The sequence below is a fragment of the Cavia porcellus genome, unplaced genomic scaffold, assembly GCF_034190915.1.
Source record: "Cavia porcellus strain 051 isolate PalLab524CR breed Dunkin Hartley unplaced genomic scaffold, mCavPor4.1 scaffold_2, whole genome shotgun sequence".
Taxonomy (NCBI): Eukaryota; Metazoa; Chordata; class Mammalia; order Rodentia; family Caviidae; genus Cavia; species Cavia porcellus.
Genome location: NW_026947485.1, coordinates 79,442,848 through 79,457,057, shown reverse-complemented (window position 1 = coordinate 79,457,057; position 14,210 = coordinate 79,442,848). Strand labels below are relative to the sequence as shown.

Below are 14,210 nucleotides of genomic sequence, written 5' to 3'. Positions count from 1 at the left end.
GACTGGACACAGCAAGAGTCCCTCTCTACTTAGTGTCTTGGGCTTCTTTGTATGATCCCTGCTGCAGAGAAGTCCAATTATTACACAGAGACTCGGGTCTCCAAGAGGCAGTAGTCACCAGATCTGCTGGTTCTCTTTCAGTGTTGGACATGGAAGAGGCAGTGTATGACTTCAACACTACCTGGATGAAACAGTCACAAGCTGGGTCAGATTAAAAGGAAGAACAATAGGCCCACCTCTCAAGAAGAGGAAACATAAAGAATTATGAACCTCTTTAATCTACTATCATGGCCACATTAATAATACTCTTATCCATGAGAGTTCTAAGGAAATCTGAGCTGTCCACAGGGTCATTTCCATAATCAAACATCCAGACATAGAGAAAGACTCAATACCAGTCTTTTAGCCTCAAACTTTACCTAAAGTATATTGGAAAATTCAATAAAAGCAGATATTTCCTCAGCATTAGCTCAGTAATATACTCTAACCACAATAACTGCTACCTCTGCTCGCTTAAACAATACAATACTACCATCCCATAACAGTCATATCAAAACCACACACAGCTTTTAACTATTCCAAGTGCATTTGCACCTGAGTATCCCAAAAGATCTAAAGTGAAGGTTTGTCAGATACTATTCTTTCCTTTCAGCTGTAAGTGAGCATGATCTAGAGAGACAGGTGATTTGCCAAATGTGTGCAGAGAGTCAGCACTGTCCTCCCTGGAAGTGACAACACCTATCATGGGATGCCATCGTATGAGGACAAAACAGGTATTTACACAAATTCACATTTTCACTGTTATGTTGAAGCAGAACCTCTGTGCTGAGGTTGTTGATTTCCTTGGTCAGGAGAAGGAAAGTCTTGCATGGTTAAATATTTGTGATTGGCTCTGTTTAGCCACATCCTTGCCAAATACATAAAGGCATTCCAGACCTCTCCATCTTTCCTTCTAACTCGACATTCATGATCTGTATTATTCTAGTCTTTTTTTCTATGATTTTTCATATCCTTTCAATATTGAAGGTACAATACAGTTTTTCCAAATTCTCTAAAAGATATCTCCCTTTACTTTATTCCATATTTCACTCTTACCATAAACTCATAATTTTACAGTCTAGGGTATGAATTATCAGAAATCATTTTTTTCTTTCACTCATCAAAACATTTTTAAGTGCTACCCCTGTGCTAACTTCTAGATTAACAATCCTATATAAATTATGTATTTATAGCATTTCAGAAGCCATTTGTGGAGAAATCACTACACACTGGTCACTGCGAGTTTCATACTGTGACTTTGTATACATTACTTCACTTCTATCTAATAACAACCCCAGAGGAATATATAGTCTACAAAACTCAGCTCTGTAAGGTTAAGTCCCTTGCCCAAAGTCATACTAATACTAAGTGACAGAGATAAGACTTAAGCCAACATGTGTCTGGCATGAGAGATAAAATGCTTGGTCATTAAACCATAATATCTTTGGATAGTTGAATTATATAAATGTAATTTCATGTGTGCATCTATGTCTGAATGTAGTCATTCCGGAGAATGCACTGTGACATTTCAAATCTTGTGAATAGCATAAGAAAAGACAAAAACAAGATGTTGTGGGGCTTTAGATACAAACAAAATGACTTCATCTGAGATGGGATTTGTAATAGCTGGCATGGACCTTGTCCTGAGAATAGTGGGTAATTCAATTTAGCCTGAGAAGGGTAGTTGAGTACAGTAAGACTACAGAGAGAGAAACATATACAAAATATACAAGAAGTCTGAGTTCTGTCATGTGATCATTGTGAAACTTTATGTGTATTTAGCATGGATGGACAAGGGGAGAGCTGAAATTTAAAGGTGCCAGATGGCCTGGTGTAGGACCAGTGATAGGAGGGGACACCCGCACTTTCAACTCCTTCCAAGACCAATTATGAGTCTATTGAAGAAGACCAAGAAAATGATGAAACACCAGCCTGACATCACTATTTTCCTGATCTTGGCTTCTTGGTTGATGTTTCTGGGAGTCCAATAATGGAATTGTCCATTGTGAACGATGGCAATAACTGATATTCTTCTGATTCTTCCATTAAACACTCACATAACTTATCTACTGAATTTTCAAGAGACTGCAGACTCCACAAAACAGAGACTCCTAAGCCAAATCAGTACTGAGAACATAATATCCTTTCAAAATTACTATAATGGATGTATCGGCCCCCATTCCCAGTTATCAAAGTATAAATTACCACCACAAAAATAATAGTTGCCAATACACAAGTTATTTCTACACTTAACCTGAGTAAAGTAATTTAAGCATAATCTTATCAACTATGTATTATTTTTTCTAGTTGATATACAAACAAATGGGATATTACTCAGGGCTGGGAATATAGCTCAGTGGCCCAGCGACTGCATGGAAAGTGTGAGATTGTGAGTTCAATTCCTGGTACCAAAGAAAAAAGAAATGGGAAAAGCAGGCTAAGCAATTTTTTGTATGCATGAGGAATGGATCTGGGATTCAAATGCAGGCATAAGAATATTTACTCATCAATCTACCCAACCTAGAATCTCTGGTCTTGGTTCCTGAGTTTCTATGAAACCTATGTAACACATGAAATGAATGACCTTTCACTGACAGGCTCCAGGAAAAAAAAAAAAAAAGATACGTACAATAACAAGCTGTCCCAATCTAAATAAGAATATCTGATAGTTATGTTTAGCACAGAATTTAAGGACTGCCTACACTACAAATCATGAGTTTAAAGTTGAATGGCATGTCCAAAGCAAAAAGGGAATTGAAAAATCAGTTAGGTAGAAAAAATCCAATCTTCCTAATCCAAAAAGAGACTCAATTTCTACATTCCCACAGGTTTCCTTCCTCTGAACGATTGGTTGGCAAGAACAGAGCAAGCTCACATGGTCCTGCTCAAGATTTAATGGGGTAATTAAAAAGTGTGCTGAGAATTTGGCCCAGAACTTGGTTTTGTTTTGCTCTGCAAATTTTGTGTTGGTGGAAGCAGCTCAGGCAATCCATCATTTGTGCTTGGCGATGCCAGTGGTAAAGTCGATTCTTAGAATGCAAAGGGACAGTGTTATAGAATGAGGAGCAAGGATTTGTCAGCAGCCTTTGGAGGCTTTAGGGAGCCTCCAGCCAGGGTTAGTGCTGGTCTCAGATGGGCATTAGCAGGGATGGAAGAAAGTGGACCCGCCATTTCTTCAATCTGTCCAGAGTTCGTCCTTCCTTCCTTCCTTCTTGGATTATTCTTGGTAAGTCTCTGTAAGCTAAGTAGACATCACATGATATTACTAATTCCAGGGAAAAATAGCATCTTTACTTGAATGTTACAAGTGAGATGGATCTTTTCAAATGTTGGAAAGCCATTTATATTTCCTTTCCCACGAACTGTTTCTTTACTCCATTAATCAAAGATCTACCGATCTCTGTGCTAAACTAGGAAATGTTCCCCTATATGATGTCCAGAGTTATAAATTTTACAGTAACTTGTTAGTATCTACTAAAATTTTTTACTCATTTCTCATACACAATTACACTCCTATTATTTATCTTATAGATACTTACTGCAATGTAGAATAGCATGCTTGGGAAATCTTCATTTTCATTTTTGCATTTGAGGTGAGAGACACAGGGAGAAACATAATTAATTATTAATAAATGTCAGCATAAATGAACTGAGAGACATCTCCATTTCTACCATGATGGAGTAACTGGAATGAACTGGTTCTCCATCCACAAATACTTGTGGATGCAGCAACATTCTTAGGATTGAACAGAAGACTAAACAAAATTGTGAAACAAAGCTTTCCAGAATAAAAGCTAAGACCCACTACCAGCCACCCTTCTGTCGTAGGATAATTCCTTGACTGTGGCACAAAACCTACAGGAACAGTAGGCCATGAGCATGAGCTAAACTGGCCAAGGTCAGAATTTAGAGCAGCTGACCTGGCTGGAATCTCCTTGACAGGGCGTCAGACATGTAAGGGAAGGTTAGAAAGAAGGAGCCCCAATGAATCTATAATAAAGCTAGTATTTATCTGCACTATAAAGACATTTGGAGTCTAAAATGAGAAACATTACAATTTGTAAAACACAGAAATTATGAAATATTTAGGAAAAAGGTAACAAATGTGTACATTTCATGTCAAAATCTACAAAATATTTCTAAGACAAATTTAAGAATACTTAGAAAACCAAAAATAGGGATGGGGATTTAGCTCAGCGGCATAAGCACCTGCCTTGCAAGCAGGCAGTCGTGAGTTCGACCCCTGGTACCGATAAAAAAGGAAAAAGACAAAAAGAAAAAAAGAAAACCAAAAATATATAACACATTAATGGACTGTAAAATTAATACTGTTAAGAAATCAATTGTTTTATAACTGATCAAAGAATTCAATGTCATACCAATCATACTGATGTGAGTATACTATAAGTTATATGGAAAAGCAAAAGAACTAAAATAACCCAAATAATTTTAATAAAGAAAAATAGAGTTAGAAGTGTCATAGTCTCTGGATTTAAGATTAATATAAAGCTACTGCTATAAGGACATAGATTAAAGGAACAAAGAATTGTCCAAAACCAAGACCACACATGAATGGTCAACTGAGGTTTAACAAGGGAGCTAATATATCCATTTAGGAATGATAATCTTTCAAGAAATGATTCTTAGAGTGGTTTTCTATCTGAGAGACAGACAGAGAGAGAGAAAGAGAGAGAGAGAGGTAGACAGACAGACAGACACAGACACACAGGGATGAAGTAACTGACCAAATACTTTGCATTAGAATCGAATGTAACTCAATGTGAGTTATAGCCCTGAATATCAAACTTACAAAAAAAACCTTGTTTTTTTAACAGTGTAGGATAAATTTTTATTATCTTAGGTTAGACACAGAGTTTTTAGATAAGATACAAAATGCATAAACAAGGGGGAAAAGTGGTTATATTATATTTCATGAAAGGTCTTTGAGGAAAGCTGTGAAGAAGATGGAAAGAAAAGTCACAGAGAAGCAAAACAAAAATTTTGAAAATGTATCTGATAAGCACCTGGTGCATAGTATACATAAGGAACTCTCACACTCAACAAGCAAACGATCTAATTCATTTCAGGACAATAAAAACATTGCCAATAACTGTTTCTAGATCCACTGCAGATTGATACAGAGGAGAGCAAAACTCACTCTCAACCTCATATCACACCCAAAATGTGGAGTAGATCACAGACATCGGTACAAACCTAAAACCATAAAACATCAGAACAAAGCATCGGAAGGATAACTGCAACCTTGAGGTAGAAATTGATTATCAAGAATGAGAAATAACAAAACAGAAAAATAAGATTGGACTTGACCAGAATTAACATCCTTTTCCCTTTGAAAGAAACCCTGGTAGAGAAAATTATTTATAACTCTCATTATAACCCTCCTCCAACCAAAAAGTATTCTATGCCTAAACTGTGGATAGGTTTACCTTACGTGACCAAAGAGGACTTTGCACAGGTAATTTACCCTACTAATTAGCAGCCTTAAAATAGGACTATCACTGGATCATCTGTGCTGGGCAAAGTAGTCACATTAGCCCTTGAAAGCTAAAGAGGAAGACAAATGTGAAACCCACAAAGCCTGCAAATGCAGGAAAAGTTAACATTGCTACCTAGAAATTAGAGGAAGCAGGGAACTTTGTCCTACGTATGACTCTGAGGAATTGAATTCTGCCAGTGGCCCTAAGGAGATTGGAAGCAGACACTTACTCAGAGCTTTGGGAGGAAAGGAGCCTAGCTGACACCTTGATTCCAGCCTTGTGATCATCCATATTCAACACACCAACCTCATGACCTGCTGGCCTCAGTGGTAATACACGCTTTTCTTTTAAGTCATATGATTTGTGCAATTGAAAACCGTTACAGGCACAATTAAGAAAATGAAAGGTAACCATGATTCAGAAGCAAATGTTTGCAACTCATAGCAGAGAAGGACATCATAAAATACATGAAAGATTCTCACAATTACAGGAAAAGAAAACGAACAGTCACTTTTAAACATGGATGAAAGATCTGAACAGCGAGTGCACAAAAAGATATGCGTGAGACCAACAAAATAATGAAAAGATGAGGTAAAAGTGTTCAATGTCAGTAGTTTTTAAAACTCAAATTAAACTTCTGGACATTGTTGAATGCCCGTCAGAAAAAAAGACCTTCCACGTCAAGAATTAGAGATCACTGGGCAGATGGAAGTACATATACTACTAGTAAGAGACAAAAAAGTGCACTTTGGAAAATGATGTGGCTGCTTGTTTTAAAGATAAACATACAAAATCATGTTTTCCTGTTATTCTATTTCCAGACATTAGGCAGCTACAAATATATGTCTACACAAAAATGGATACACAGAAGTTTAGGGCAGTTATGTATAGCCAAAAGCAGCAAAATAACAAGTGTCCATTGTCTCATGAATGAACTAAAAAATACATCTCTGTAAAATATGGTACTTAAGCTTCGTACAAGTAATATGTGTGATATACATAAATAATATACAATGTAGTAATACAATATACATAAGTAATATAAGTAATACAATATAAGTAAGTGATATACAATATACATAAGTAATATACAATGGAATACTACTTGAAAATAAAAAAAGAATAAAATACTAGAAACATACAGCAAAAGAGCTTAATCACAAAACTTTGACAATAAATGGAAGAAGTCATACAGAAGCCAATGCATGCTATAAGATTATATACATATAAAATTTAGAAATTACAAATGAATGTCTAGAGACAGAGAGCCACTGTTTCTAGGGGTGAAGTCAGAGGAAGCGATGAATTGTAAATGGGCAAGCTCACAATGGAAATGCTTCTTAACTAATCTGCTGATGGCTTCGTGTACATGTAGTTTAAAACTTACCAAGCTGTATCCTTTAACTGTGTGAAACTTATTGTGCTGTAATTATGCCTCCATAAAGCAATTTAAACAATTCTATGCCCCACAAAGCATGTTTCCCTGCCAGGGAGCCTTGGCCGTGGTCCAGCAGTTTGAATTCTCAGATGTCATGGTTGTCATTAAAGCATAAGGACACTGTGGGATAATTAGGATTCTGTCAACGCCTGGTACAAGTTGGGGTAGCTGTGAGAAGCTCAGGGGAAAGGGCACTTTGCCTTCTCTGTCATTTGGACAGAGAAATTCAATCTTTGAAAGATGCTAACTGCCCTAACCCACCTTGTGGTGAGTCATCTAGCAGGGATCAGCTTCACTGCATGGGGCCCTGCAAAGCTCAGAGTGATGGTGCAGCCTCAGGACTGAGATCCTTGGGTTCTGGGGACTTTATGGGACCTCTGCTGCTGTCAACCACTGTATTTGAATTGGTTCATGAGGCCGGTGGGTTTAACTGTAGTCAACACTCAGGACTCCCTTGGCTTAAACATAAATTAATCCCTTAAGGAATTTTCTAGATAGCACCAAAGTAGCACGATAGCTTTATCACATCTGGGATGGAAGGAAAGTATTTTTTTAACTATATCTTTTGAATGCTTCTTGTTCCTGGATCCTCTTGAAGATCTATCCGGAATTTCTGTCTTGCAGGGCTGGTTTTCCAGCCTCAGCCTCACATGTCACCATATTTGAGAGCTGGCAAGAAACCCAGGTACTACTAAGGAAGGGGAAACAGTCTTTGCCTGATAGAGGTTCCCAAAGAGCAGCACTGTCCACTGCTCCCCTCTTTGAAGCAAACAGCCTCAGCTGCATGCAAAACTGCCAGCTGCACAGCCTGAGGTCCCTTCGCTACTAATAGAATCTATGACAGTTTGTGGAACACAAGACAATGTGCTCTTCTCTGTCCTGGCAGCAGGATCACCAGGTACTTCCTGTAAAGTTTCTCTTAAGACATCATCGCTGTTAGCCTCAAGACACACTTTTGACACTCCTTATTCTCCAGAAACAGCATTTCATTGTTCCTTAGGTAGGACAAGTCATTTAACCACTCAATACTTTATTTTATGTTTGTTCATTCACTCATTTATTCAATAAAGGATCAGTTCGTACCTATTGTGCATGTGCAGGTCACATTGGTATGAATCATGAATGCATTTAGGTCTATGAGAAAGCAGCACTGTTGCCATTTGTTGCATCTCTAACAACGCAAACCATCATTTCCTGAATAACTATTAAGCCTCAGTTCTATTACATATATCACTCCCTTTCCTCACAATACAAGCTAACTATTATAATAAGCTTGATAATGCTTAATAAAGGTTAAACAAGTTTCCCAAGACCACTACCTTCACAATGGCCCAAGCTGAAATTTGAGGAGAGGCCTAGGACTCGGGCAGTTCTCTAAACTGCATGAGTTTCTACTCTAGCAGGCATTTCAGTTGATAACGCAGCCTATTTCAGTGATGGTAACACAGTGTCATATCTCTATGTTTCAGCACTTCAGCAGACGTGTCAGCATCTGTTACCTGTAGTGTTTTATAGAGAATTACAGGGTGGTATGTGAGTGTGTAGGTTCTTGGTAGGACCCCACAGTCTTGGTTTGGGTAGTTGGCCTTTAGATTCAGAAATCAACAGGTTGATCATAGGAAGTGAGTTGCTACCTGTCAAAGAACCTCAGCTGAGGGTAAGAATTCTAATTCATTACCTAAAAGATTTCCCCCACCAAAAAAATTGGAGTTGGATATTGGGCATGATGTTCCTTTTAGTTCAACGTATTTTGTACTAAGTGCCAACATGGTTTCAGGTTCCCAGTATAAGACAGTGGTTGGGATCAGCAAGAGGACAAAGAATTAAAGGGATCTGTGTTAAAAGGAGGCTGCTTTCAAGAGACTCGAGAGTGTACCAGAGCTGGCTCACATTCTCTCTGAAGAGCAATTTGTAAAATGTTGGCGAATTCTGTAAGCCGGTAGATGTCCAGTGAATAACTAAAACAGCCATGGTCAGTATATTTATATCACAAGAATTGGTAAACTTCAGGTTAGAGATCTTCCCTTGATCCCCAAAGAGCTAGTGCTTGAATACAGAGAGACCAGAGGACAAATTCTATCTCCCTTGACTTCTAAAGTCATTGGTAAATTTTGAGTGTCACCAGAATAAGGAAGACAGTCAGTCTTGGGATAGATGTGTTAGCATTTTGGAGAGTAGCGAAAGCAGAAGAATGAGAGGAGAGCCATTTTTAAAAGCTGCTGTGGCACTAGAAGAGGCAAAGAGATTTGAATGCATTGATCTGAAGCATCAGGAAGGAGTTCCAAAAGGGTAACAGATTTCCAGAAGCTTTTTTCTATGTTAATTTTTTAGAACTCGTATCTAAAGTTTAGCCAGTATCTGAGAATTTTGGTGACAGTGTCTGAAACATTTTTCAAGAGTGCTGGGACATGAAGTCAGAGGCAGCAAGGTGAAGAGCGGATGGGATTGAGGTGGAGATAACGAGAACACGAGATCAAAGACTCTTTGACTTATAATGGAGAATTTTATCTTCCAGAAAGACAAGCATTGGATGTTCTTTTTCCAAGCCTCACCTTTTGGGTTTCTATTTTCTTTTCTTTGTGCAGGTTACATGCTTCTATTAACATATTCCTTTTTCACGTGAGAGATGAAGCTTTAGCTCTGCTAAACAACCATACTCTCCTGAGACTGGTGGTACCCAAACCACTGAACCTGGAAGTTCAATTGCTTATCACATAGGGTAGGTTTTTCTACAGATGGCTGATTTCATTTCCCATATGTTGATTTTCTCCTAGCTTTCTTCTCAGAGAATAATCTAAGTTTCATGCTTAGGGAGTGCCTTGCTCTTACCCTGCGAACATAGGCTCAATAGTGAATATTTCCTCTGCTCATTTTTAATTCATAAAAGATACAGCAGGCTTGCAGGAGAGAAGAAAGAAGACAAGAGTTGGCCGGTTATGTCTCTTTGCAGTAACTGTTCCACCCCATCTCAGAGAAGCCACCTCATCTACATGCTCATGGAAGAGAATGTGATCAAGCTGTCTACGGAATTCCCCTCCCCAGGTCTCAGCCACCTGGGTTTCGGGGAGACAGTCATTCAGTAGACAGAGACTTGCTGAGTTCAGAAAGACAAGCTGAAGTAAGTAGGTCTCCCGTCTCTTACTCTTCATTCTAGGACTTGTAACTTGATACCTTATAGTTACAGGAATGTGATCTAGAAGGCAAGTGAACCTAGAGAGAATAGACAGGCAGACGAAATCAGAGAGGAGAGATGGAAACAAGCAACCTCAGAGCTAGATAGAGACTGATCATACCCTATAGGTAACTTGACACAATGAACCTCTCAAGAACTGGCAATTTGGAATAGGAAAGCCTAAGTTCACGTTAAGGAAAGAGCTCTAATCAACATAAATTTAGGTTTCATCCAAGATATTATGTTTTCTTGATAGTAACATCCTGTCTCCAACAAAATTTAATAATCCATATTCTACACAAGATATCAGAGTACACAGAAAATAATTTCCTCTCTTTCCTGTCTTTAAATGGTTTAGAGTCAAAAAATAAATAAGGATTCATTGAAGTGAAAGAAAAAGAAATGTTAGGAAACTCACTATCTGGGGGCGGGGCACTTTTGCAGCAGTTGAAGGAAAGTTTCCACCGACAGATCAAAGTCACCTTAGATTCCAGTAGATGGTTACAGGGTGCTTGCTGCTGATCTATGCTTACAATCACTGTTTCATCTCTTCAGACAGTAAAGGTCTTTAGCTCATTTGGCAGTCTGCTTTGTTTCTTTCTCCTAAAAGGATACAGTCTGAACAAGTTTTTTTTTTTTTTTTTTTTTTTTTTTTTTCCCAAGAAGAGCTTGACTTGCATTGACTAATTTACTACAAAGTACAAACCATTTTTTCTGTGCTGGGGATGAAAAACCGGCTAACAAGAATAATAGATGCCCCTTGAGAGCAAGATGTTAAGTGAACAAGTCAGACAAACAAGTTTAAATATCACGTGGATATAAGAAACCAGAACTGTAAATAGAGAAAAAAACAGAAGATACATAATAGGAATTAAGGAGATTGAAATTAAGAGATGGGGGGTATAAGGTGTGAAGAAAGGAATCCAAATGTGTTATGTACATCTTCAACTCCACACAAGGAATGTAAACATTCTCTACTGCACATATGTACTAATAAAAAAAGATTTCTATGTAGACTAGGAGGCATCCAGATTAGCACTTGATAAATGGGAGCTAAGTAGGATGCAAGATTTATCATATGATCCTCAAATGGTACCGCAAAAAAATCTATTTTATTAGCATTTTGAAGCAGAAGAAAACTAAGTGTTAGTGAGGTTGCCATTGGCTAAGGTCTCCAATCAGAAATACTCATTCATATTCCCATGGTCTTCGTTGCTACACTGTGCTAAAGGGGTCCCACAGAAAATTTCTCATCCAGAGCAACTCCTCTGAAGGGCAACAGAAGGATAAACAGTGGGCCGGGTTACACCTTCATTGATAACCATCGGAGTATCTGTGGTCTTTGGAAAGAAGAGTTGCAAGAAAGGAAATATATAAAAGGGTGCTGAATGCTGGCACGTATTTGACATCAAGGTATCAGGTGAAACAGGGGTACGGCAGTGCCTCACTGAAATCTCAGTGCTCTGGGAGGCTGAAGCAAAGGACTGCAAGTTTGAGCCCAGCCTAGGCAACTCAGTGAGAACTTGACTCAAAATAAAAAATAAAGGTTGCAGATGTGGCTTGGTCCAAAGGCCCTAGGTTCATTCTCAGTGCCAAGTCCCCAGTTTAAAAAAGAAAAGGAAAGGAAAACTTACCAAATAAAAACTTCTGCACACATAGCAAAATGTGGTGTGGGTAAGTGAAAGAGAATATACTTTCAGATGTATTAAAATATAAACAAAAAGAGGGTAGGAACAAAGAAAGGAGGAAAGGCAGAGAGCGGGGGAGAGAGAGAAAGAAATCTACCCCAGAGGATGCAGTAGTTAGAAATGACGAGGGTGTCCTACTTAATTAGTAATAGTTGTATAAGATAATGTGTCAGTGTTTTCTCCTTTCAATTAGCCAAAAGTTATACAATTCATGGTTCGCACCCCCTCCTGCCAGGCAAGCGCTCTGCAAACCAACTTAGGTAGCAATGTAAATACAGAGTTAAATATTGAAGCCATTCTCCAGCTTTCAGAAGACAGCAAGGCATCATTTTAAAGTATTCATGTAGTGTTGACTAGGTGGAGAAAGAAAAAACTATATAGGGCTTCCATTCACACACCAGATGTTCCCATGAAACAATCACTCTCAAGAAAGCTCAGCTTGTGTGGATGGTAATTGTTGTTGAGCTGGAGGCTTAAAAGCCACCGAAGAAAATTCCTGAAGGAGGCAGCGCTGCTGCCCATGGTCACAGCCATGATGACCTAGCCTGGGGGAAAGGGGCTCTCTGGTATTGTGTGTCACATAAGCCACGAGGAGCCCCATTGCCCTCCCAGCTCCCAGAATTCATTCCTCTCACTATTGCTGGGCACAGGGACTACACATACACACAGCTATTCACATTTTGTACTGGTTAGGAGAGCAATTTTCCCTGCCCCTTCATGTACTATATGGAGAAGCATGTGGATGTCCTGTAATAACCCAGTCTCTATAGAGAAACTCTGAATCACAGAAATGAATGTGATCCTTGTTTTGTCATCTGCCCACATCAATGCTGATCTAGGTTGGGTTCTTTAGAACCAGACTCTGATGGAACAATCTGGGGCAAGCGGGGCATTTATGAAGTGATAGCTCTAAGATAAAGAGGGGAGGCAGATGAAAAGAGAGAGAGAGAGAGTGAGCAAGGATGTGCTCAGACATACTTAGTTCTGTTTCTATTTGACCTGTGCACTCTTGGAGCTTAAATGACATCACCAATGTGGCCCATCAGTGGGCTGAGTTGCTGCTTGTGAAAGAGACATGGATCCTCCTGGGGTAGGAGCTATGAAACATTAGCAGCCAGCACTCACAGACATTGGTATTGGCTGCCCCCCTGCAAACACAGGTGGAGAGAGAAGCCAGTAAATTACCTTGACCTCACATTGCTGTTGTGACAGCCCTGAGCAGTGTATTAATTTATTACAGAGCAAGAAATAATCTCATTTGATACATACAGTGACCTGACAAACTAGGCAGAGCAGACACGCTCTCTCTTCATTACTGGCTCTTATTCTATGTAAGATCAAATGTGCCCAAAGAGATTGACTTACTAAGTAAGCAAGATTGTAGGAGTTGGAACTGGCACCTAGAACCTAGAATGTCTGGACCCCCAAGGACTGCACCTTTTCGGTGTCTTTCCTGTTTCTCACTTGGTGAAAGATGAGAAAAGTCAGATGTTGTTGGCAAGCACATAATAGGAAGAGAGAACACATGCAATGGGAAGCAGGAAAGTATGAAGAAGTAAGCTGGGTGACTTCACAAAGGCCAGCTGGGGAGACCATAGGAGCACTGGACTACCCTAGTGGCTGGGAGGTAGGTGTATGGAGAGGTGGAAGCTTCCCAAACTCAGGTGGTTCAGAGACTGGAAAGCTCCTGGAAGCATCTAGGATATAATGTGCAAACCAGGCAGTTGGAATTGAATTCCTGCCTACTTCCAGCTGTTTTGTGTGACACTGTTCATAGGTGTGCATCCCTCATGATTTTGGCAATCAGTGATGTTGTTCTTCATGCACCTTTTCCCATCCTGGGGGTTCTGATGTACTCTTCATGGGATTTTTGTCAAGCCATATGTACTTCTTATGGACTCTGCTTTGCATGTAAGTCTCAGTTAACTCTATCTTTTCCTTTTATTACAGTATCCCTTGAAATTTTCTTCAGTCTTCTGGAAACCTAGTTCACTGTCCCAGCACACTTAGGCAGTGCACAAGGAAAGCTCCCACACAGATGGATGGCTTACCTCAACTTTGACCCTCTTGCCAATATCTTTATCTTCTTTTTAGGAATAAGTCTGTGTAGTAGGTTAAATAAAAACCTTCCAAAAATATACCCAGTCAGAAGTGTCAAAATACAATTGGTTTTTTATCTTGAAAAAAATTATGCAGATATTGTAATTAAGGACCTTGAGATGAGATCATCTGGGACAGACTGGATAAACCTCAAAAATCCAATGACAGATGTCCTCATAAGAGGAGAGAAAATTCACAGAAAAGATGATATGAGAATGGGGACAGAATTTGGGATGACTTATGTATGAGCCAAGGAATGTCAACAATTATGAGAG

The 14,210-nt window shown here is 39.1% G+C and overlaps 1 long non-coding RNA gene across 1 annotated transcript; it reads left to right on the top strand.

The window, feature by feature from the left end:
• Positions 1-2,984: 2,984 nt before the first annotated feature.
• LOC134472717 (uncharacterized) lies at positions 2,985-13,973 on the top strand. Its single transcript, XR_010042644.1, has 3 exons — positions 2,985-3,265; positions 9,561-9,694; positions 13,786-13,973. It is a non-coding gene; the product is annotated as an uncharacterized LOC134472717 (long non-coding RNA).
• The last annotated feature ends 237 nt before the right edge of the window (positions 13,974-14,210 follow it).